The sequence below is a fragment of the Mycteria americana genome, chromosome 16, assembly GCF_035582795.1.
Source record: "Mycteria americana isolate JAX WOST 10 ecotype Jacksonville Zoo and Gardens chromosome 16, USCA_MyAme_1.0, whole genome shotgun sequence".
NCBI lineage: Eukaryota > Metazoa > Chordata > Aves > Ciconiiformes > Ciconiidae > Mycteria > Mycteria americana.
This window is the reverse complement of record NC_134380.1, coordinates 1,195,974-1,219,163: the sequence shown is the minus strand read 5'-3', so window position 1 is coordinate 1,219,163 and position 23,190 is coordinate 1,195,974.

Below are 23,190 nucleotides of genomic sequence, written 5' to 3'. Positions count from 1 at the left end.
CCAGCGGCAGGCCTGAGGCTTCCCATCTTCCATGTTCATAATCACCACTAGCCTTCAGCAGGTTCCCTCCTCCAGGCACAGATAAACGTGATGGGCACCACCAGAACGGGTGGTTTCCAGCCAAAGTATCTCTGGGCTGTTGAATCTATAGAATCTAATGAACCTGTATTGCCTTCCTATCAGCCCCAGAAGGGAGAGTGACCTGGCGGTTGTTCTGCAAGGTGTGAATCCACTTCTTAAAGAGGGATAATGTAATCATCTGGGCATTTGTTCTGACTTCCCTGGGACAAGTTTATTTGCCTGGAGCAGCAGGAAAGAACAACTATCTCAGGGATATCAGATCTGTTATGCTGTTTAATGCTCCTTGGAAAGGAATAGACAAAGACACAACATTCATGGTCACATGAATGTGCCATCCACAAACCTGAAGTCCTGATCTTAAGGTGTCTTCCAGTTCAAGAGCCTTAGAGAGTTAGTGGTACCTCTCTCTGTGGGAGACAGAAAATCTCAAGAGTTACTTTCAGCGGAGTAGTTTGATAAAAAAATAGACTAAAAGTTAAAATGCAGGTCTTTTCCTTTTTAAAGGAAATGCATTAAATTGCATTTGTTTGTACAAGGCAAAGATCAAACGGGAATGCAACCTCCACTTAGTATCCCAAAGAGACCCAGGGCCCCTGCACTGACCAGTGCTAAGCAATGGAGCCTGCTGAAGAAGCAGATGGAGAGCATCATAACCTGGGCCACATGGAGGGTCTCTGCTGGCATCACCCAGAGTACATGGGCAGGAAAAAGAGGAACCCAGGGCTAGACACCACGCAGGGAAGCAGCTTGGATGGGAGCACTGGATCTGCCCTGTGTGGATCTACACACTCACCCCTCACTGACCCCATGCTGGGGATGAATGTGGATGGGCTGCAACCAGTCTAGGGGATGATGTCTGGTGTATCATCTAGTCTGGCTGCAGTCATGCCTGATGCTCTGGCTCTGTGTTGAAGGCACACAAGGCACCACTGCTCAGTTCTCTGTCATGGGAGAAGTTTCCTGCTGAGCCCCTTGGACGTAGCCAGTGCACAGGATGAAGCCAGAGCTTTGGCTATTGCTTGGATAACTGCAGACTTGTCCCTAGCATTAGGGGAGTGGAATTAGCAGACTTAAGGTCAGCTGGCTCTCTCCTTCGACTGGTGTGGTACCCTCTGTACCCCATGAGGCATAGGTGGCCCGAAAAGCTGGAAATTCACAGTGAAACTGACAGTGAAATTCACAGTGAATTCACAGGACAATTCACAGAATTGACAGTGAATTCACAGGAAATTCACAGTGAAACTGTCTGGGACACTGGGATCTTGTGTTTCACCAACAGTGCAGGATACAGCAGGAAGAAAAAGGCCAAAAGGCCACAGATAAGTACTGAAGCTCACTTTTTGTGGACCATCATCCACAACCTACCTTGCACTTCTGTGTTCCCAGTGCCACATGGAAGGAGGTTGCTTTTGAAACCTGGGGTATCCTTCCCCACCTCTCCACCAAGATCTCAGCTGTCTCCCAGAGCAGCCTAGGCAGCAGCCAGGGAGACCTCCAAGTTGGGGCTTTGCCCTCCCCTCCATGGCAGCTTCACAGTATTGGTCCCTCAACCTGAGAAGACAGGTTTGTCTTCTGGACTTGGAGTGATATGAAGGAAGGACCATCCGTGCATGCACAGAGAAGAGGAAGCACTCCTGTCTGCGCACAGACAGCAGGTTCCCAATAGTGAGACTGCACTGTCTCATCAGGATTGCTTTTTCTGTCTCTGGGAAACAAAAGACCCGCTTGTCCATATTCTCATCCCTAAAAAGCCACCAGTCCTTTAGCAGGGGCACTATCAGTCTCACTCCCACCATCACCATCAGGAGGAAGGCTATAGAGGCTTTAGTGATGAGACTCTCATTGAGTCAAAGGGCTATTGCTTCTGAGCCACTGCATCACTTGTGAAGGAGTCAGGAACCCCACCAGGATGATGCTCTTGAAACACAGGCAGCAACTGCTCTGTGCTTGCAGCTCTGGATTGCCTCTCTGCAGGCAAAACAGGGAGTGCAAAAATCCAGCAGCCTCTTAGCTACTGCGTGGCATTGTCATTCCTAGGAAAGCCAGTATCAAATCTGTGCTGAGCAGCAGATTGCACTCGGAACATACCTGGCCATGCTGAGCTTTAACTGCACACACACCGCAGGGTCTGGAAGAGCTCAGCCTGGAGGACAGCTTTTGGCACAGCCAGATTCCTTCCAGCAGCTGGTGCAGCTGCCTCTACAGCTGCTGTAACTCAGAAGAAACTCTGTGTGTGATGCAGAGGGAATCGCTGCAGGCATGGGAGCCTCTGCTACGGCAGGAGTGACACAGCCAGGAGTGCGTGACACTCGCCACTCTCAGGGCTGATCAGAGGAAGAAGGGAAGCATTAGGTCTGGAAAGCAGGAACATGCTGAATGCACTTGGAGACTGGAAGAGTCTGTTACACCTGGTCTCACCCATGCCCTGAGCACAGTGTGATACTCAGTTACAGTGTTGTGTGAACAGATGGGATAAGAGATGGAAGAGGATTGTGTGTCCCTTCCCTTCCGCGTGGCTGAGCTGCATGCAAAGATGTGCCATCAAAAGCTTTCAGCCTGCCTGCCCACACACCCAGAAAAGGGCTAAGATGTCAGCCAGCGTAGGGACACACGGTCCCTAGGGGCTTCTCTAGATCAGTCAGGGCTCTAACTCTAGACACCACCCCAACAGGAGAGGTGGGGTGGGCAGGAGACTGGCTGGATATTAGTCAGGTCAAACAGACATAGCATGGAGACATGAGGGGCTGGGGTTTGGCTGCAAGAAGGTGGTTGTCCCCTCGGGTAAGGATGGGAAGAATTAGAAACCTTGCTGGGAAGAGAAGACACTGCACCTGGGCATCTCTGGAGCTCCCTGATGCAGACAGGGCTCTCTTGTAGCATCAGCTGCTAACAAGGCGAGCTTTGAGGGTGCATGAACCAGTTGTGGCAGAGAGGGGAGAGGAACTTCACCGTAGCACCTGCTCTGTCCTGATGCCTTGTGTCTGGGACAGTCTCAGTGAGGCTGATGGGTAAGTGCAGCAAGGGTTGCACTCTGCTCAGACAAGCAGCATATTCCCAACTCCTACCAGCAGAGCTTCAGCACAAAGAACTTTAATCTTTGGCAATTTTCAGCTTGTAGCTCACCCAGATGTGGGTAGCATTTAGGTGACTTGCAAGAGGCTATTCTCTGTTCCTCAGACTCACAACCAAATACCAGTTTCCTGGTTCAACTTCTAGAGGTGATAGGAATTGTCAGCTGTTCTTCTTCCATTTAGAATTGGCTGAGCCGATTTTGCTGAGATTTTAGCAATTGTAGGAAACTCTAACATTGATGTTTGGTTTCCAGCTGAGTTGGTAGCAGAAGTTGCTGACAAAAAAAATCTTATCTTCTTTTAAACACCGAATCTGCAGTTGTTTGTTTTCTGCTTCTGTTTCTTATTTTCATAAAAATATTCTGCAGAAAATCATGTTAGGATATTTTTTAGCATTTTAGCCAGTGATACCATTATTCCAGTGCTCAGTGCTTACAAGTGAGGACTCTCACGGAAGGCATAGAGCAGCTCTAATTAGGGGCTCAGTATGTTTCACTGCCTAGAGCAGTCATGTTTAATCTTTCCTTATATGTCAGCTTTTCCAGTGTCTCAACCTTTCCCACCAGTTCCACGCTCTCTAGTCTTTCCCTCAATGCCACCGCACTCAGCACTGGTAGTCCTTCTCCGTGATGCCTGTTGTGATGGAAATGCCATAGTTCCATACCAAACCATTACCGATTTTCTCTGTTTCCCACCCACCTGACATGCACCTAATCTGTGTGCTTGGTGTCTACAGTCCCCAGCTTCAGGGTCCATCTTTAGCTGGTGACTTTAAGTCCAAGCAGGTAGCAGATGCTCTTGATTTCTGCTGTCCCCAAGAGATGGGAGAGCCCACTGCACATCAGGCAATCACAGGCTTCTTGGAGTGAGAGCCTGGCTGTACCAGTCCACACAGCCATGATGGTGGGAGAGTATAAGAAGGCCTTGCCTTCATAAAAACTGCACCAGCTGCAGGACCCAAGAGCATTTCACTGTGCTTGGAGGCAGGCAGGGAACACTCCTGTCCTGATGCTTTGGGCAGGAGGTGGTACTGGGAGAAGGCAGGATGGTCAGGAGTCCTGAGGAGCTGCTTGAGAAGTAGGTTCACACCTGCCTCAGACGTAGGGAAGCTCCCTGGAAAACGTAGTCATCTGCACCACTCCTGACGAAGTGCTTCCTCCTGGCTCAGTGCAGGACACCTCCGCCCCCTTCTGCAGTGGCCCGCCTTACTCTGCTGGGTTTGCATGGCCAAATGAGAAACCCCTCCATACCCTCCTGTTAACAGCTGTAGCAGCCACAGGAAGCATGTTCTTGTAAGCGACAAAATTTGTGCCTAAGGATTTATGTCTGCTCTCCTGCAGCGTGCAGGGGGCTGACATACACCGTCCTTCCTGCACAAAAGTTCAGCTGGTATCTCATCAATTCACAACCCCAGTACAAGGTAAGGCTGCTGTCATCTCTGCATCCTGACCCCATGTATGATGGTGTTATTCAACAGAAAGGGTACTAGACTAAACTATCCTACTCGTAAAGATAGTGCAACGCAAGGCGTGTGTGTGCAGCCACCGTGCCAGCACTCTGCAGGCAGGTTTGCTCTGCTAAATGTTGTCTGACAGGATATGAGATTTGGATTGTATTTACACTGGCCGGGTTGTTATATAATTAGAGGCTGGAAGACAGGTAAAAGGGATAGTGGGGGGGGTAGGGAAGGGAAAAACAAACCTGGAAGAGCTGCAGGCTCAGATTCTGGGAGTTTTTTACAACTTCCAGCCCTCTGAAATCCGGTGAGGACGAGCAGAGCCGCAGGATCAGCACCCAGACCTCAGGGCAGATGCATGGCAGTGTGGGACCACCACAGGGAGAGGCAGGTGGAGGGGGGCCTGTCCATTGCTGCAGTCCCTCCCTCACCTCGTACACCCACTGCACTGCCAGGGCTCTCCCCAGGGGAAGGTCTCTGTTTTCTTCAGGTAGGGCGCAAGGTTGCCCAGTTGCAGTTTCCTCCTAGTTAAAAAAGGTGCTGGGCCAAGGACGTCCAAGGAAGGTCAAAGAAAGCAAGCCCTCTGATCAGTGCAGGGGGAAAGTTAACAACAGATGAAATGGTGGGGCTGAAGAATTCAATGGTTTCTCTGCTTCAGTTGTTGCTAGAGTGATTAACTTCAATGAAGTGATTAATGCAATTAACTAGCTACAAAGGGGGAGAATTGTGGATCGAATAAGAAAAGAATCAGTTTGAGAGTGCTTAAATAAGTGAAATGTACTTACTTTCACCTCAGCTGGGCCTGCTGAAATTCTGCATTTAGGTCATTTATGGAACTGAAGCCATCTCACAACTCCTGGCAGCTCTCCCTGAGACCAAGGACTGGGACAAGATTGTGTCTGTCCTCAGGTGGGGGAGAAAAAAGGAGCCAGATATACGGGACAATCCACATAATGCCAGTTGTACTGGGACATACTGGGAACTGTATGGGAACTGGGAAATTGTACCAGGAACAAATAATCAAACAAGCCATTTGCAGACATCTAGAGCAGGACATGATGAGGTGTAGCAGCCAGCTGACATGGATTTGTAAAGAAAAATATAATGTTGAAATACCTCCTTTTCTTTGTGCTAACATGTATTACAGGCAGGGAGAAGCAATAGCTGTCAAAAAACTTCATGCTGCGGAGATTTTGCACGCTGTCAGATGACATCCTTGTGTATGTGCAGACAGGAGACGATCTGGGTGGAATTGCTAAGGCTGGGTACAAAACAAGATAGCAAGCATGTTCAGTGGTCGATATCATTTGGTGTCCGTCTGAAAGGCTGTGGTGAATGAGACAACCAGGGCTTATCCCTGGTGGGGTACCCCTGAAGACTTTCATGAATTAGCAGGGTGATGGGGCAGAGAGTATTTACTGCTTTAGTGACTGATCACAGGCTGAGAAGAAGAGGAAGTTCACAGCAGGGCAGGATTAGGATTCATACTGGTTTAGAGCAACTGGAGAAGCAGTCTGAAAGCAATGAGGTTCCATTCCTTAGGATACACGTGGTGGGGGCCACCAAGCATGCATCCAGCCCTGGGCTGGTGGTGGGCTCACCCAGGAGGCAGCGAGATCATACCTGTTTTCCAGGACCTGTGGTAGATCTTTACCTCGGGGTACCAGCAGGATGGGGATTTCTTGCAGCCACTAGCAGCATGTAAAACCCTCAGGGAGTGGGTTGGTTTCTTCAGCCAGCTGCTGCCTCCTGCAGGACCGGCCAAGGGGAGGAGAGAGCCCTGGGGGACTGTCCCTGCGGAGAGCTCCTGGATCACTGCCCACAGTCAGACAGAGCCTCCATGGGACACAGAGCTCTGCTGATAGTCATAAATATTCCTTCAGTATCATTTTCCAATGGAAAAGTATCCTTCTTTTACTAGCTTAGTAGATTTTATTTGGCAATCTGAAATGCCAGCTCTCTGGCAGCTTCATGTCTGCCTGCAGGAAGAAAGCCCAGCTGGCAAGAGACTTTCAGACAAGAGCCAGGGGGCACAGAGCACCCCAGACATCCATGTGTCCCAGCCAGGAGCACTGAGGGAAGGGCATGTGGCAAGCTGAAGACCTGAGCGTTTTGGAGCCAGCAGCCCTCTGGAGGAAACTGAAGTGGCAAGGGCCTTCCCTGAGGGCAGAAATCAGCCCCCCAATGACCTTCTCATTTCTCCTCCTCCCACCCGCCTTTGGGAACGGAGGATCCCGCAAGGGGGTTGAAAGAGGAAGCCACTCTGAATTGACTTCCTACATGGTGTCTCCATCACCGGAGGTGTTCAAGGCTCAGCTATACAAAGCCATGACCTGATTTTGTGTTGTCGTTAGTCCCACTTTGAGCAGAAGTTTGGCCTAGAGATCTCCAGAGGTCCCTTCCACCAACAAACCTGTGACTGCACAAGAGTGAGAGGAAACCTTCATGGGGATAGCCCCTACCATGTGTAATCCTCCCAGGCATGAGTGCTCACTGCCTGGAAGGACTCCCCTGTGCTGTGCCTGACAAGTGCATCAGCACTCTCCCTTCTTTTCTGTCTCCTGGAGCCAAAGTGGACACAGTGGTTTCAGCGTTGACAGTCATAGGCACTGAAGTCAAGATAATCAGCAGTTAAGGTGTTTTCCTCTCTGCCCTGGCCCACATTGCGATGAGAAGGTCAGACCCTTTCATAGTCCCTCATCCAAACTGGGGTGACCCAGGACAGGGTGTTCTCTTCCTTCTCCCTGTGTGGCCCCACATCTCCTCTAAGCTGAGCCCACGTTTCAAAAATAAGAAGAAAGATGCCACTCTGTTATTTGATTGTAGATTGGCTGGGAGACATGAAAAAGATGCATCTGTGAAAAACAAAGATGGCTTTGGCTTTGTCAGGGATTATATTTTCTGTGAAAGAGAGGAACGCTGGTGCTGTGTGGCAGGTCCTAAAGAGGTCTTACCTGGAAGGCCAACATAATTCATGTCACTCACTTCAAAAAAAGCTGAACTGAGATTGAATTAGGTACAGAAACTGGTTCATAGGATGAGCAGGCATCTGGATATGCCCGTGTGCATGTGTAGTGTAGTGTGAGAGGAACAGCAGCTCATCCTTGGAGGAGAGCAGTGCTTGTCTGGGTCAGGGCCTTGTGTGGGGAGAGGAGCTGGGAGAGACAGGAGCTGGGAGTAGGTACTTCTTCCTTCCAGCCCATGAGAGGATTCCCACATCTCTCCATTCCTTGCCTGCCAGCAAGGACCTAAGAAAATTCCTGCAGAGAGTCCCAGGCTCCCTGCTTCAACTGCCAGCTCAGGAGGTGGCAACGTGCTACAGACATACTGCTGCTCAAGCATGTCTTTTACTTGGCCCCAGATACTTCTTCCATTGGGTGCATATAACTGGGTGGACACCACAGATGGGCAGAATCATAGAATCATAGAATGCTTTGGATTGGAAGGGACCTTTACAGGTCATCTAGTCCAACCCCCCTGCAGGAACAGGGACATCTTTAACTAGATCAGGTTGCTCAGAGCCCCATCCAACCTGACCTTGAATGTTTCCAGGGATGGGGCCTCCACTACCTCTCTGGGCAACCTGTTCCAGTGCCTCACCACCCTCATGGTAAAAAATTTCTTTCTTAAATCCAGTCTAAATCTGCCCTCCCTTAGTTTAAAACCATTGCTCAAGGAGCAATGCTTAACATTTCAGAGCAGCCAGATAGATGGAAAAGGGGACCTGACCTCCTGTCTTCTCAAAAAGTGGCACAGCCCACCACTGTGTTTCAGCAAGATTTGGGGGTGTCTGAGCCTTTTTGCATGTGCCCAGGCATCCTGATGTCTCCTGTCTGCCAAGGGCTACAAGCAGGGAGGCAGAGCCTTTTGCTTCTGGTCCACAGGATGCTGTAAATCTTGGGGAGCTGCTGCTGTGAAGCCCTTCACAGCACCAAGTCTGCTGTCTATTGAGAAAAGCCAATACCCTTCTGTCTGTCAGATGGCACTTAACCGCTGCTGTTATTCTAGATGAGTGAACACTTGTGTTATATTTTCCAATAGCAAAAACTGGGGTCAGCAGGGTGTCTGCTGCTTTAGCCAAATCCAGATGGGGTTTTCCTATAAACAAATGCACACAGAATATTTATACAGGCGATGGCACCTGACGCCTTAACACTTAGGCCATCCTATTGAGTAGCCACTCATACTATAAGTCACTTCAGTGCATTAAGTAAATATTTTAATATAGCCATGTCACTGTTTATTATATAATGGCGGGGGCCCAAATCTTGCCTAATGCTTGGTTAAAAAGTCAGTTTACACCATCCTTTACAGTGAATCAAAGAATGCATAAACGGGGCTCTTTTGTTACTCAGAGCTCTGTTTACTTTACTTTTCTGTAAACCTTTCGAAACACTTGCTTATAAGAGCTGATAGAACCCAGATTTTCCCCTGGGGCTGAGGTGTTCATGATGTCGGAAAGGTACCTCACCAAGTAATCAATGGAGTTTCCACTGAACAGCCCTAGGCTCGTCCCTCACTATCTGTCCCCAGGTCTGGTTTGAAACCAGCTCAAGGTGGCATAAAGGCTGCCTGTGCCAGCGAGCAAAGCCCAGTGACTCCCACCCCAGCACAGGTAGCTCTGCCTTGCAGAGACAGATCTGGCGCTAGGAGCAGATGGCAGCAGTACAGAGGAGCACCTTTGGAAGCAGAGATGCAGTCTGCACCAGGAAAGGGTGTCTTCAGCTTCTTCTCCAGCTGAAGGACTGCGTGATCTGGTGACCAGAGGGATGCATTCATCCCTTTTCATCATTGCCTTCTTTCTTCACTTGACTCTTCACTCTCCTAACGCAGTCCCAGCATCACTGCCTCTCCCAGGGCACAGGCTTTCTCTGCTTCACTCTGCAGCGTGCTGCTGAGATCCTTATGGTCAGGAGGCACGTGCAAATCTTAGCTAAGATCAGTGATCAGACTAGAGAAATCCATGATAACATGGACTAGAGATTGGGAACTTCAAAGATTCGTCACAGGTTCTGGCTCAGAAGGATTTGGGATGTTGCAGAGGAAGCGTGTGGTGCTCTCAGCCCTGCACGTGGGCCTCGCAGTCACCCCTGTGTACCCCACACTTCAGTTCTCTGTGTTTGACCCTAGTTCCTCTTCTGGCAGGGGAGAAACTTGCATCGTTCTTGGGAGGTACTAACAGGACTGGTATTAAATAATGCAAGAGAGTTCTCCAGGGTAGTGCCCACCAGTCCCAGCTTGCCCTCATCTCTTCCTTGTACTTATCCCAGGGGCATGGCTCTCAGCAGAGCAGCTAAAGCCTCTGGAGACAGGAGCTGGGGTCAGGCTAGGACATGGGAAAAGCCCATCTGTAGCCAGCCTGGCTGTGTCATGTGGTGACATGCAGATTGTCCCAGGGAAAGAAAAGGTTCGACAGGAAGATGCCTGGGACATTTGGGAAGGGGTTGTGCCTCCTTGTGCCTAGATCACCAGCTGCCCATATGCTTGGAAGAGCTCATGGGTGCTCTGAGCTAGCGCACAGATGTCTTGGAGTGGTTTGGGATGGTGGATTTTCCTGTAGAGGTTTTCAGCTGGTTAAGGGGGTTCAGCTGCACAGGGAGTGGGATGAGCCATGTGCATGCACCTGGAGATGGTGGCAGCAAAAAAGTACATGGAGCTGCTTTGCAGGGCTTCCCCTTGCAAACAGATAGAGCATGGTTTACAAAATGATCATGCACCCATCCTGCACATGGTGCAGTGCTGGGGCTCAGCTTACCTGTGAAAAGCAGCTAACTGCTGCCAGAGACAAGCTGAAACGGCCTGGGGGAGAAAATGGGTGGCCTGGTAGCTAATAAGTACTGAGTATACCCTGGTGATCTCTGTGTCCCCTTCTGAGCTTGTCCCTGGGAGCCCATGGCTGAGGAGAACCACTTTTCCCCACAAAGCTTCATCTGCCCAGGAGTTCAGAGGAGCACCAATCCCACCCAAGCCAGGGGAGGAAAGGCCTGCAGAGCATCAGGGAGGATGCGAGATGTGCCGTCACTGGGTCAGTCCAAAGGGACAAAGGGACCCTGAAAGAAGGGAAAGGACAGGGCTAGTCTGCAGGAGGCAGCGGGGCTCGTGGTAGCCCAGGCCGCCTGGCTCTGAACGTGGCAGCGTGCTTTAGGTAGCAAGAAAATCCTTCCTCGGACCGGTTGTTTCCATGCGCTGGGCTGTGCGTACCCACGGGGAGTCCTTACACTTCTTGCTGGCTGCTCCATCCAGCATCTGCTTTCAGTTACTCTACCAAAACAACAAGCCTGTATGTAATTTTAAAGCATTGGTTCTGGATCTGATATGAATCAGAAAATTACCCCTCTGTGGGTTTCTAAGGTAACTGACGTCCATATCCTCCCTTGTGCTGCAGTATTAATAGTTATAGCACTTAGCACCTCGGCTCCCTGGAAAGCAAGATAGGAGGTTTGGGGCTAACCAGACTCAGAGCTTGGGGCTGCAGGTAGGTCCCTGAGCCCTTTGGGATGGGCAAAAGGATGGCAGGGAGGGGAAGGGTCTCAGCACCCCTGGCACAGTACAGGACAACGTGCTACCCCCCTCAGCTCAGTGCATGGGCTTTGCTCCTCTCCCCAAGGCTCAGTCTGCTCTGTGCTGCTGCCCACAACATAGACACATCTTCACATATTCAGGTCCTTCAGGCAGCCCCAGAGCAGGCTTTGGACTGCCAGCTCCCCCTGTGAGAGAAACATCTTTCTCCAATGCAAAATTTCCAAAACTTGTGGGTTCATTGTGATAAAGATTGTGAGGACCTTTGTGGGTGGGAATAAGCTCCTGCTCAACCCCTGGGATGAGCAAGAGGTCTGTAGCTGAGACCCAGGGTGAGGAGCACCTACCCTACACCACATGGGGGAACCACCTGTCCATCCGCTGAGATGGGGAGGCTGCGGAAGAGGAGGGCCCCTGCACACGCGGCGAAGTGCAGAGGGGAAGGTATGGCTCCCCTGGCCAGGCCAAGCCATGCAGAGCTGAGCTGACCATGAGACAGGGTACAGGCCCAGAGCCATTCTTAATGCAGCCACACTGCTGCCAGACCTGAGCCCCAGGGACCTCTGCCCAGCCGTGAGGCTGGTCCATGGGGCCACACCAGCTCCTATTGGAGATGCATTGGTGGGACCTCACGACCCCTGTCCAGAGCAGTGCGGGTGATGGATGGCTGTGGCCCTGGGTGCTGTGACAAGGCTCTGTGCAGGGCTCTGGTGGTGTGGTGCCCCAAAAACTTGGTGCAAGGGACAGTCCCTGTCCTGAGGGCTTTTTAACCCCATCACTACTCCAGCCCTCTCACCAAGTCTGGTAAAGCAGTAGCATATTTTCATCTGAAAAATCACTCCTATCCTGAGATTTCTGAGGATTTTCTGCAACCCTAGAGCAGTCTTTAACCTTTTTTTAAAGGTCGTCAACTGTTTTCCAGTGAAAGCTGTGCCACTGGCAGGCTAGTCAGGCTCTAGAACGTCCCTGACCTGTCCCTTTGCCTACAGCACACTGGCCATTACATTTCCACTCCTCTCCTGTCCCAGACAGGTCTATTTCCCAGCTGCTGTGCAGCTGCCAACAGGAGATAAGGAAGCAGTGTTTGGCACAGGGCTCTGCATGCCAGGGAAGGGCTGCAAGATGCAGCCCCTGTTACGGTTCCCCCAACCACACCGTCAGGAGTAGCAGATGTTGCCACAGCTGGTAATCTGCTTTCTCACAGTCCCTGTGTTGTCCAGCACTGTCTCCAGACCTTGGTTCCTAGGGCTGAGGGATCATGGGGTAGTCGTTTGGAGACAAATGTCTGTAGCTCTCCAGAAAAGCTGGAAAATGCTGGTCTGAGGGAATCCTTGAGTCTGGACATCACCTGGTCCATCAAAGGGAGCCCATGGTTATTTTTCACTTAAGTCATGTTTTCATAAGGCTAGTTTATGGTTTTTGTGAGGCTTAGCAAGGTCTCTAATGCATAGGTTTGTAAAAACAGCATTCCCAGACACTCCTGCCTTTGAGAGGTGGGTCTCAGTCTCAGGGTTCGTTGCCTATAACACAGAAAGCTTTCCTGCCTGGGTTGTACATGCATGAGGGATCTCCTGCTGAAACAAATCCATGTTACCCACATGAGGGTGGCCTTTAGGACCACTGTGAGAGCAGAGGACACTTACAAGGCCAGAAAGTACCAATGGGGCAAAGAATTCAGAGAATAGAGTCTCCAGGAATGTGTATATTGGATGAGAGAAATCCTGCAGACCTACTGCAATGTACACGCTGTTTCTCCTGGAGCAGCTCAGTTCCATGCTCCCAGGGGACACGTGCATGCACAACCCAGAAGTGGAGAGCATAAAACCCCACAGTTTCTTGCAAAGTGGAAGACTTGCAAAGTGGAAGACTGTGAGCTACCATCTTTAATGAGAAAATGCTGCAAAAGACAGCTTGCTGCATTATTGAGGGCCAAACTATAGGCAAACACACACTGCTGAGAGCCGTCCAAGGACGCTGCTCAATACACAAAACAGTCTGGGCATGAGCACCACCCTGGTGTAGAGGTACCTCACCCTGAATTCAAACCCATGCTTTCCCACAGTCTGAATTCTGTAGGCAGCAAGATGAGCATGAGACCCAGGAGCAGTCCAGAGCATGTTCATGTCATGCGTGCAATGCCACCAGCATTTGCCACAGCCCCAGGCAGCTTGCTCCACTCTCTCTGTGCACCAGGACAGAGAGTACACTGCAGTTGCAGCTGTGCTGGAGAGGACAGCAGTGTTAGTCCTAGCACCTTATGGCAGAGCACCTTGCAGCCAACCAGTAGCCCTTAACCCACCCCCAGCTTTCTTGTCAGCAGAAGTTGCAAAATCCATTATATTAATCCTCCTTACTGACCCATTCCCTTGTGGCCCATTGCCCATGTACTGCTGGGGGAACTGTCCCACCTGCAGCACCAGGGCATGGGTGAGGATGGGCTCTCACCCTGTTGCGTCCCTCCTCTGCCACATGTGGATTGCAGCAGGAGTAGTGGAGTGTAAATCCTTAACATCCTGGGTCTCTGCCCCCTGTAACATATTGTTCTCCATTTCCCCCAGGGCAGCCTTGTTCCATTGGGTAATTGGAAAGTATTTATCTGTGTCATATTAAGAACCATTTGGGATAATTGTGAAATTGGCAACCCCAGCCCTGCTTTGTTTAGACCAGGGTATAATTTGGTTAATTTTAATGTTTTTTTTAACTTTGCCACAAGAAGGCGGAAATTTAGATTCCATTATTTAGCAAGTAGCTCTGAGGAATGTCCTTTGGCAGCAGGGGGATGTGGTGGGGCCATAGAGCTCTTCGCAGCCTTGGAGCATTCACTGCGCCAGGCACATTGAGTCTCAGGCAGGCCCCAAGAGCCCTTGCCACAAATCTCCATCCTTTCCTGATCCATATGTGTTTCTTCTCCCTGCCTGCACTCCACCATGCCACAAAACAGATTTGATAAAAAATCACTGCAGCATGTTCATCTGTGGAAGACAGAGAGTATAAGAATGGCTTTATTGGGGGTCAAAAGACAGGTCTGTCTAGTTGAGTGTCTAGTCTCCAACTGTGGGGGCACGGCTAGAGGAGACCACTGAATGGTCAGGGACCCTTCTCCCTGTGGGTCTGTTTTCTAACCATCTGTGACTCAGAGGCTCCTTGAACCAGACCTAGCATCTCTGTGTTTAATATCCCACGATGGATTTCTCCATGTATCTTCTCAATGTATCTGAGTGCCTTTTGAACCCATCCAACCCTTTCACAAATGCAGAATCCTGCAGCAAAGAGTTCCACAGTTTAACTATAAAGCAGGTAAGAAAATCCCTTCCTTTATCTTTTTTAAACCTGATGCTTGAGCACTTGATTGATTCTCCCTAGTTTCTGCAGTGAACAACCATTTCCTGTTGATGCTCTTTGGAGGACAGTCCTCCAGACTGAGGTCTCCTGCCTCAGTCTTCTGCTTCCAAGCTAAGAGTCCCATCCCATTTCACCTCTCTTTTGATCATTTTTGTTGCTCTTCTCTGTAGATTGTTTTTCCCCACGGACATTATTTTGCATTTGCCTTTTTATCACTCAGGGACTCAATATCAGGATATCCTTCTGTAGCTCTCCAATATCAGGTTTCTTTTTTAGGGCTCTGAGTAACTGGGCATTAAAAGGAAAATTTATCTCTCTCTTTATCTAGATCATTATGTTGACCAGCACAAGCCCTAGCACAATTTCCTGCCTTTTGCCTTCATTAAAACAAACCTACCATTTGCTCATTATTTCTAAACACTCATATTCTATAACAGCTGTTTCTTTAACAGCTTTTGTGGAGGAAAGTCATTAGAAATGTTCTGAAAATCCAAGGTCACTCAAGTCACCTTTATCTAGGTGCCTTCAAATAGGTCTAGTAGACTTGAGGCATGACGCACTGCGAAAGCCATTTGGATGCGCCTCCCCTGTACCATATACCTTCTAACTCTTCATTACTATTCTATCAGCATGTCCAGTGGTGACGCCAGGGTTTGAGCTTCGAGCCACCCAATCTGGTACTCCTCTACCTTGCCGAACCTGGCTGCACTTACTGGTGGGTTTGGTGCTGACAGCCCATTTGTTTCTGGTTAGGGAGGGCTTAAATATGTTGATATGAGCTGTGGCTTGGGAATAGGGATCCATTCATATAATACCATTGCCTCTGGGGAGCCATAGTTGGTGATCTTTCTGGGGTATTTCACGAGTCTGGGGAGCTTTCCTCTCTCACCCCTAGACACTGCTTTCCAAAGGACCTTACTGCCAGGATGCAGACAAAACCATCAATGGAGACACTTCACTGCCTCTAGTCTTGTAGCTATGCCTGTGGGTATCTGTCCTTGTACAGCTGTGGGATATTTTTTTTTTTCTGACATCAATGTTATCCATGACTAAAGAGGTCTGTAATTCCTGTGCAGCTTTACTGTGTCTCCTGATCCTTTCCCACACAGCCAGGGAACTGATTTCACAGGTGTTTCAGGGAGTTGTGGGTCATGGTCACTGAAATAAGAGGGACCAGTGTTGAGAGTAGCAGCTGGACCCAGAGTTCCAGTTAATGCCAAGCCTTGCCTCTTGCAATAACCCCACCTGTACTTACCTAAACATGGCCCTTTTTGGTCACAGGCCTGGTGCTTTGATCCTAGGTGATTTTGCAGATAAATTTAGACTGGAGGATAGACTAAAATTTCTAGCCGGTATAAGAATGATGTTCTTGAACAGCCTTCCAAAACGGAAAGTAGGGGCAAGGAGCCTATGTTGTTTCTAGATGGAGCTTGTTAAGTTAATGGAAGGGATTTTATGGCATGACAGGAATGACCCTAGAGTGAAAAATTAAACCATGGGATAATGGGCCTTGAATGTTTCTTTTTCTAGTATCTCTGGAAGAATGCTATAAAGAGAGAGGTTCTTCAGTTATTGATTCTCTTTATTGCACTATGTTTTATCATCCCCATGCTACAGAGCTTTAGTTAGTTGTCTGAAGGAACCACAAGTTTTCTTTGCCCCTGATGTAGCCTTGGGATGCAGGGATGGAGAAAGGAGCTCATTTTCTTTCATATTGTTCTGTTTTGGTTAAAGATGGGATCTTTTTATCTAGTGTCAGAGCACTCCTGTGTGCCTGGGTGAGGTATCTTGCTCACAGTAATATATTCACTGGACTTGGAGCCACACAGTATTTTGCCCCTTAGTTGGACTGTCAGGTCCCTCTGCATTTCTTCCCTTCCTTTCTGGGATGAACTGTGTGTTCACCTTGGTTCACTTGGGAGTTTCACTTTTAAGGTCCTGTGGGTGCAGGGAGAGCAGGTAGAAGTTTGGTCACGGAGATCATCGTAGGGGGTCAGACCCAAAGACTGATGCTGGTCCCCTAGTCCTGCATTCCTCTGTAGAGAAATTACTATGAATCATGGATATCCTATGAACTCCCTCCTGAAGATACTGGGGCCTCCTGGAGGACTTGGTGTGTGTCCTTTCTTCAGCCCATGAATGGTTCAGTTGCTCACTCTAATGGGCACAGCTGCCATGGGACAGTGAGTGAGTGACCCACCTCAGGGTGCTCCCAAGCTTAGGACCATCACGCAATCATCCTTCATTCAAAGTGGGGACCTGTGTCTCCTGCAGCACACTGAAAAAACATGGTATTTGTCTTTTGCCTCAAGATGATTCCCATTTGTAAAAACTATTTACCAAGCTAGAGATAGACTGAGAGGGGCTCCCTTCTTGCTAATCCTGAGCTGGTTATGACTACATGGTCTGGTCCCTTGGTCCATACAACACTGAGCAAGTCCAGCAGGAGACTGAAGAACGTCCCAGGCTTGGCTACACTAGATTTGGGAGCAAGGAGGTGAAGGATGCTTGAAACCTATAGAGGGAAGAGTCAAAGCAGGGTCTTTCACACAAGCCCTATAGCCACTTCCAGCTTGTGGCAGCCCCACCCATGTCCCACTCTTGGTTTCCAGTTGCAATGTCTGTGATCTGACAGTTGCAGCAATGCATTTTTCAGAAAATCAGACTGCCCTGGAGACTTCTGCGGGGTTCAGCACCGGTCCACAGTGGTGGCTGGGGAGCACAACACACTGGAGAGGGGATCCCCTCACAGCACAGTCCTAGAGACACTGGCCACCCGTCCACCGTCCAGCCTGTGCTCTGCAGTCAGAATCCTGCTCCCAGCACTGCTGAGCATTGTGGGCATCCAATGTCAGGGACACTGACCCACCCATGAGCACAAAGGATGTCCATTTGCTGGCACAGGGCCAGCTATGCTGTGTCTGAGACTTCTTATGGGTGTTGTGGAGAATGTGATGGCTCTGGAGCGAAGTGCTGTGGAGCAGGTCTAAAGGTTGAACAGCACTTTATCCCTGCACATAGGACCTCCTTTCCATTCTCTCTTGTTCCCTTTGGACCTGCCATGCAGTTGTAGGCACTTTCTATTGACTCTTCTCCATATTAAAGTGTATTTTGATGTCATCAACAAACACAGGAAGACAGGCTATGCACTGGATTCCCTATGGGGGTTTATTATTAAAAGCTCTTCCTGAGCAGTTCTGTTAATTTATGCAGTGACAGGGGCTTGCACAGGAAGCACACCAAAGTCCAGATGCTTTGGTGGGAGACACCAAGGCATGGCTGCCCCCTGTGCAGCAGAAACACGGCTGCTCCAGCTCCTGCCTGTGCCAACAGTCGAGAGCAAAAGAGACAGAGGTCTGGACAAACATGCCTCACAATTTTTCTAGACTTTGAGCAAGGGGATGCCAGGGTCACAGAGATCAGCAGCTGCCCTGCCTTTCCTGGCTTCTTGCTTTCTGAGGTAGCTGAAGGCACAGAGGGTCCAGGTCACCAAGCTGAAACGCAAAGTTGGACGTGACCCCTGTCATCAGACATGTTCTTATTCAGTGTTCAGACCCACGGCCATGGGGCTAGAGAGGCAACACACAGGACCTGACCCACCCAACACGTAGGTCCGCTCCACAGTCTGGCTCAGGTTAGCCGTCGCTGCAGTGGGAACACACCCTGTGGGCACGAGTGAGTCCTCTGCCAGCAGTCTGGGACCTTTCCCAAAGCCCTGCTAGGTCAGTCTGTGGCCTTTCCCACCCACTGAACGCTCCCTGTGCCAACTCAAGCTGGCGAGGCCCCCACGCTGGGCAGAGGGACTGTCCAAGGCCAGTGAGCTGGCTCTGCCTCCAGCTGCACTCCTGTTTGAGAACTGCCTTCATCACTTTATTAATAGTGTTTGTCATTGTGGGTTTTGTTTCTTCCCCTCCTTCTGGCATCTAATAAAGAGGCATGGGTCCAGTTTGCACTCATTTTCCATTTCAAATCTCTGCCATGTTTTCTTTCTTTTAGAAAGATTTTGTTTATTATATTTCTAAAATGTAACAAAATAAGAGAGACAAAGATCAGACATAACCACAAATGCCACAAAATTAGGACACGGTTAAACGATGCAGCAATAACCAAAGACATTCAAATGACCTTCTACAAGAGAAGCCAATGCTTGCTTGCAGAAATGTGGGGAGGCAGCTGCTGGTAGAGGTGCAAGTGTCACCAGGAGAGCCTTTCAGGGGTGGCTGATCACAGCCAGGCCTACCTGGTGGCCACAATGCCACAATCCACATGCAGTAAGAACTTGGCTTCGGAGCTGGGCTCCACTGGCCTTTAGCAGACATGCTGGGGATAGAGGAACTTTAGGACATGGACACATCACACAAACCCAGTGCAAAGGGTATCCACGCAGTGTAATGCCACGTGGGCAGGGCAAGCAGAGCTAGGTCTGAGACAGAAGCTGCCCTGTCCAGTGCTGAGCTATGGGACTATGTGGGTTTAGGGACCTCAGCTAGTATCTCAGTTTGGTGCTGCAGGGTATTGTGGAGAATGTGATGGCTCTGGAGCGAAGTGCTGTGGAGCAGGTCTAAAGGTTGAACAGCACTTTATCCCTGCACATAGGACCTCCTTTCCATTCTTTCTTGTTCCCTTTGGACCTGCCATGCAGTTGTAGGCACTTTCTATTGATTCTTCTCCATATTAAAGTGTATTTTGATGTCATCAACGAACACAGGAAGACAGGCTATGCACTGGATTCCCTATGGGAGTTTATTATTAAAAGCTCTTCCTGGGCAGCTCTGTTAATTTATGCAGTGACAGGGGCTTGCACAGGAAGCACACCAAAGTCCAGATGCTTTGGTGGGAGACACCAAGGCATGGCTGCCCCCTGTGCAGCAGAAACACGGCTGCTCCAGCTCCTGCCTGTGCCAACAGTCAAGAGCAAAAGAGACAGAGGTCTGGAAAACACGCCCCATAGTTGCCCACATAAGCAAACCAGCCCCATGAGAGACACGACCACCTTTCTGGTGGAAGACTCCAGGTTGCTACGTCCAGCACAGCTCTCCATGTCAGTAACTTTTTTCCTGAATCCAAGTCAAGGCTATGAGAAAACTCAGCCTGGATTTTTTGGACACCTGTGCCCATGAGCTCAGTAATCTCAGAGTAGGATGGGTAAGCCTGCTGTAGGGCCTGGCCTCAGAAACCCTGCACACTTCATTGAAATGAGAAACCTGGTCATTTTGCAGCCATCAGAGCCATGACTTGGCAGTAGGAACAGTGTTAATGGCAACAGTGATGGTGGTAGTGTTAAGTACCAGGGGACACTTCCAGGGACCAGGGATTCCCATTTCACTGAAAAACTTGAAAAATACAAGTTTTGGTTGGCGCTGGATTTAAACCAAATTCAAGGAAAACAACAGTTTCCTTCGAGCATGGCTTGTCCTTTGTAAACAGTTCAGGTTGCATTGCCACTAACAGAAACAGCCAATTGCTAAATGTTTATAAGTAAACCAAAATCAAATCAAATCAAATAATAGTATAGAAATAAGTGGTACTTCTGTTAAAAGCCTCATCCTGCCTGAGTCTTTAGCCCACCAAGGCTGCTGGGAATGGGGCTGCCCAGGTGTGCAGGGCCCTGCAGCCAGTGTCTCAGCAGTAACTGGTGTGATCCCAGTACCACCAGCCCCAGCACACAGGACTCATGAGTCAGACCTGGACAATTCATGAGATTAGCCTAAAAGCAGTTTTGCAAACAAAACAAGCAGCAATAACAAATTTGAGGTTGATAACCACTTTTTGAGCCTTTTCAGCATACTTAGGACATTATTGCTTATTTGAAGATTTTTAAGTTTAAGATTACTTTAAAAACTACAAGCATGGCCCAGATTCATAACAAGGTGTTTTATCTAACTCAGAATTATTTGCATGTGTAAACTGCATGTAAAGTTACAGTAGTATTTTTAACGGACTGTTTTGCCAGGAAATAGCCCCAGACACATGAGTAGTGCTAAGAACTGGTGGCAAATGCCAGGTAGCATATGAACTGCAATCATAAGTACTTCTAATCTCAAGCCAAATGCCGAAACAACAACCACAGCTGACAAAACTTGAAGCGCTCATAGCAGGGGGCAGTAGCACAGCAGCCTGGGTAATGAGGGCTTGTAGCCCCTGTGCTATGCCCAAGGCTGGCCCATGGTCAAGGCAGAGGCTGTGGATAAATGTGTAGGTTCATGCTGTGGCTCAGCTCCCAACCTAACTTCATCCACTGTACTGCATTTCTGGGGACTGTAGGAAGCAGGGTTGTAGTTTTGGTCTTCTGGGTGTTTGCATCTCTTTCTCAGTGTGGAAAGAGGTTGTGAATGGGAGAGCAGGCTGGATTTATTGGCAAGGGGCTTGCTCACAGGGGTCAAGGATCAGCACAGGGCACTAGGGAAAAGTGCTGGAGTCTCCACAGGGGTTGTGCCATGTGGCGTTGGGCATCACAAAGTCTGCAGGAAGGTCAATGTACCAGCCCTGGGTCTGCCATCTGTACCTTCAATGTTGTTGACATGACCAGACCTGAATAAGCTCTGTACAAGAACAGGAGTTGAGACAGCTGGAGTGCTCAGGCTCCCTCACATTGACATGAAGACCTGTCCTCTGTCTTTGATACCCAGAAGTGAATTTTTACTCCTATGGCTCCTGTAGTCTCACTGCCCAGGCAGACTCTGCTCCTTTTTTCAAAGCTTTCACTCTTTCACCCTATGTGGATGACTCTGTTTTTCACCCTTTCCCTCTGGAGCATTTGCTGTGTGTGTCTGGAGCACAGCATAATGTCCCAGCATTATCATCGCCATCCATCCCTTACACTGCCATCCATCACTCACACCCCTCCTGTGGATGGGTCCCGTTAGCAGCGTGCTGGCTGCAGGAACATCTTTCCCCAGATGGTGCCAGGAGCTGGGGCTGCCTCTGTGCCAATACAGAGCCTGTGTGGAGGAGCAGTGGTGCCATAAGAGAAGGAATCAAAACTTGAGGACAATGCATGTAAAAGAGGTATCCTCTCCACCTTGTCTCAGCACCTAATTTATCCACATTGGTGGGCTCTCCGAAGAGCCTATCTCTTCCAACTGCCACCATAGGGAGCGCTGGCTTGATGAGATATCTAAGTATGGTGCTGATCAGTCACAGAGCAAGTACTCCATTTGCACAGAGATTTTCCAAAATTCCCAGGTCTCTTGGGCAATGTAATGTACAAGTGCTCACGCTTTCACTCCCGGTCACCCCGGTCATGATGATGTGCCCTCTCTGTTGCAGCGTGTGATGTGGGCAGGTCTTGCTTGCTTGCTTGCTCGCTGTAGAGTGACCAGGGCTGTGATAAATACCATTTGGAGCAAAGAAATAATTTATTTTTCAAGCTGCTATGAATTAAGAGACTCCAAGCAAAGCTGGGGCTGTGGGTTGAACACCCTGGAATAATCACTGGAGGTGGTACAGTGTGGCTGCTGTCTTAGCTAATGCTAGACCTCTCCATTTGAGTCCATCACATAGGGTCTTTTTACAGCCAGTGGCAAGAAATGGGTGCTTTAGGGAGCAGATCATCTCACTTGTTCTTCAGCTCAGACAGGCACGACGACTGTGCCCTAGAAATTCTTGTTTCACCCTGGTGAATGTAAAGGGAGCTGAGAGTGCCTAGTCCTAGTGCCTGCACTTGCACTGCGACATTTGGTCAAATGGATGCCAACCACAGAGAGAGCTCTGAGAGCTGCACCAGGTCACCAACCCAAGACACGCTGTTCTCAAGGCCTTGGATGTTTACTGGAGACTGTTGGTGCTCTGGGTCCAATCAGACAGCTGGCAGTGGGCACAACTCTGGATTTTGCACAGATGTCAGCTAAGGGATTTTGTATAGCACAGGCCTCCTGCCAGTCCCCCTGAGAAAGCTCGTTGTTTAGCAAAGGTTTCAAGCTGCTACCTTCTGGAAGGTTAATACTGACCCGGTATTTCTCTAAAAATCACAAGATCTTGCAGAAGCGGCAGGCAAACATGGAACAGGAGGTGTGCTTTGCCATTGCCTTTTCCATACAGTTCATCACTCAGAAATGTCCCCACGGGCTCACCCCCGATCCCACCTACGCTGCAGGCTCTGCCAGGCATGCCCACACATCCCATGCTCAGGGGCACTTTGCTAGCAAGGGAAGGAGATAGCAGTAGTGGCAGTTCTGTTGCACTGCAAGCAGGAGGATAAAGAGGGTTGACGGCTCTTTGCGATGTCCTGCTGCTGGTCAAAGCCCATCAGGTGGTTGCATTCCTGGGAGACACCTCTTGCCAAATCCAGCCACATCACTGTGCCAACGCATCATGCTGGAAGCCTCACTTTCTTGTGATGGTCACCATGTGTCATTGTATCAAACCATAGTCACTTAGCCTCATTTTCAAGGATCTCAATTCTGCCATTTTCTGTTTGTCTTCCCTTGCTACCACATCGTGACAACACCTGCAACGCTGTAAGTGGTATGTCTGTTCCAGACTAATAAATTAGCTTCTAGGTGCTACTACAGTATAATAAACCACATTACAGAGGTCACACCAGCCTGCCTGTGCTCACAGGGAAGCACGAGGGAGTCCTTGTCCTGCTGGGAAGGGCCCTTGGGTGCCAGCAGATGTGCCATGGACATAGATACACAAGCAGGGAGTTAGTTCTCCAGCAATTTGCCTCAGTGTATCTGATCACTATGAGTCCACATTAACTTTAAGATTAACTATTTC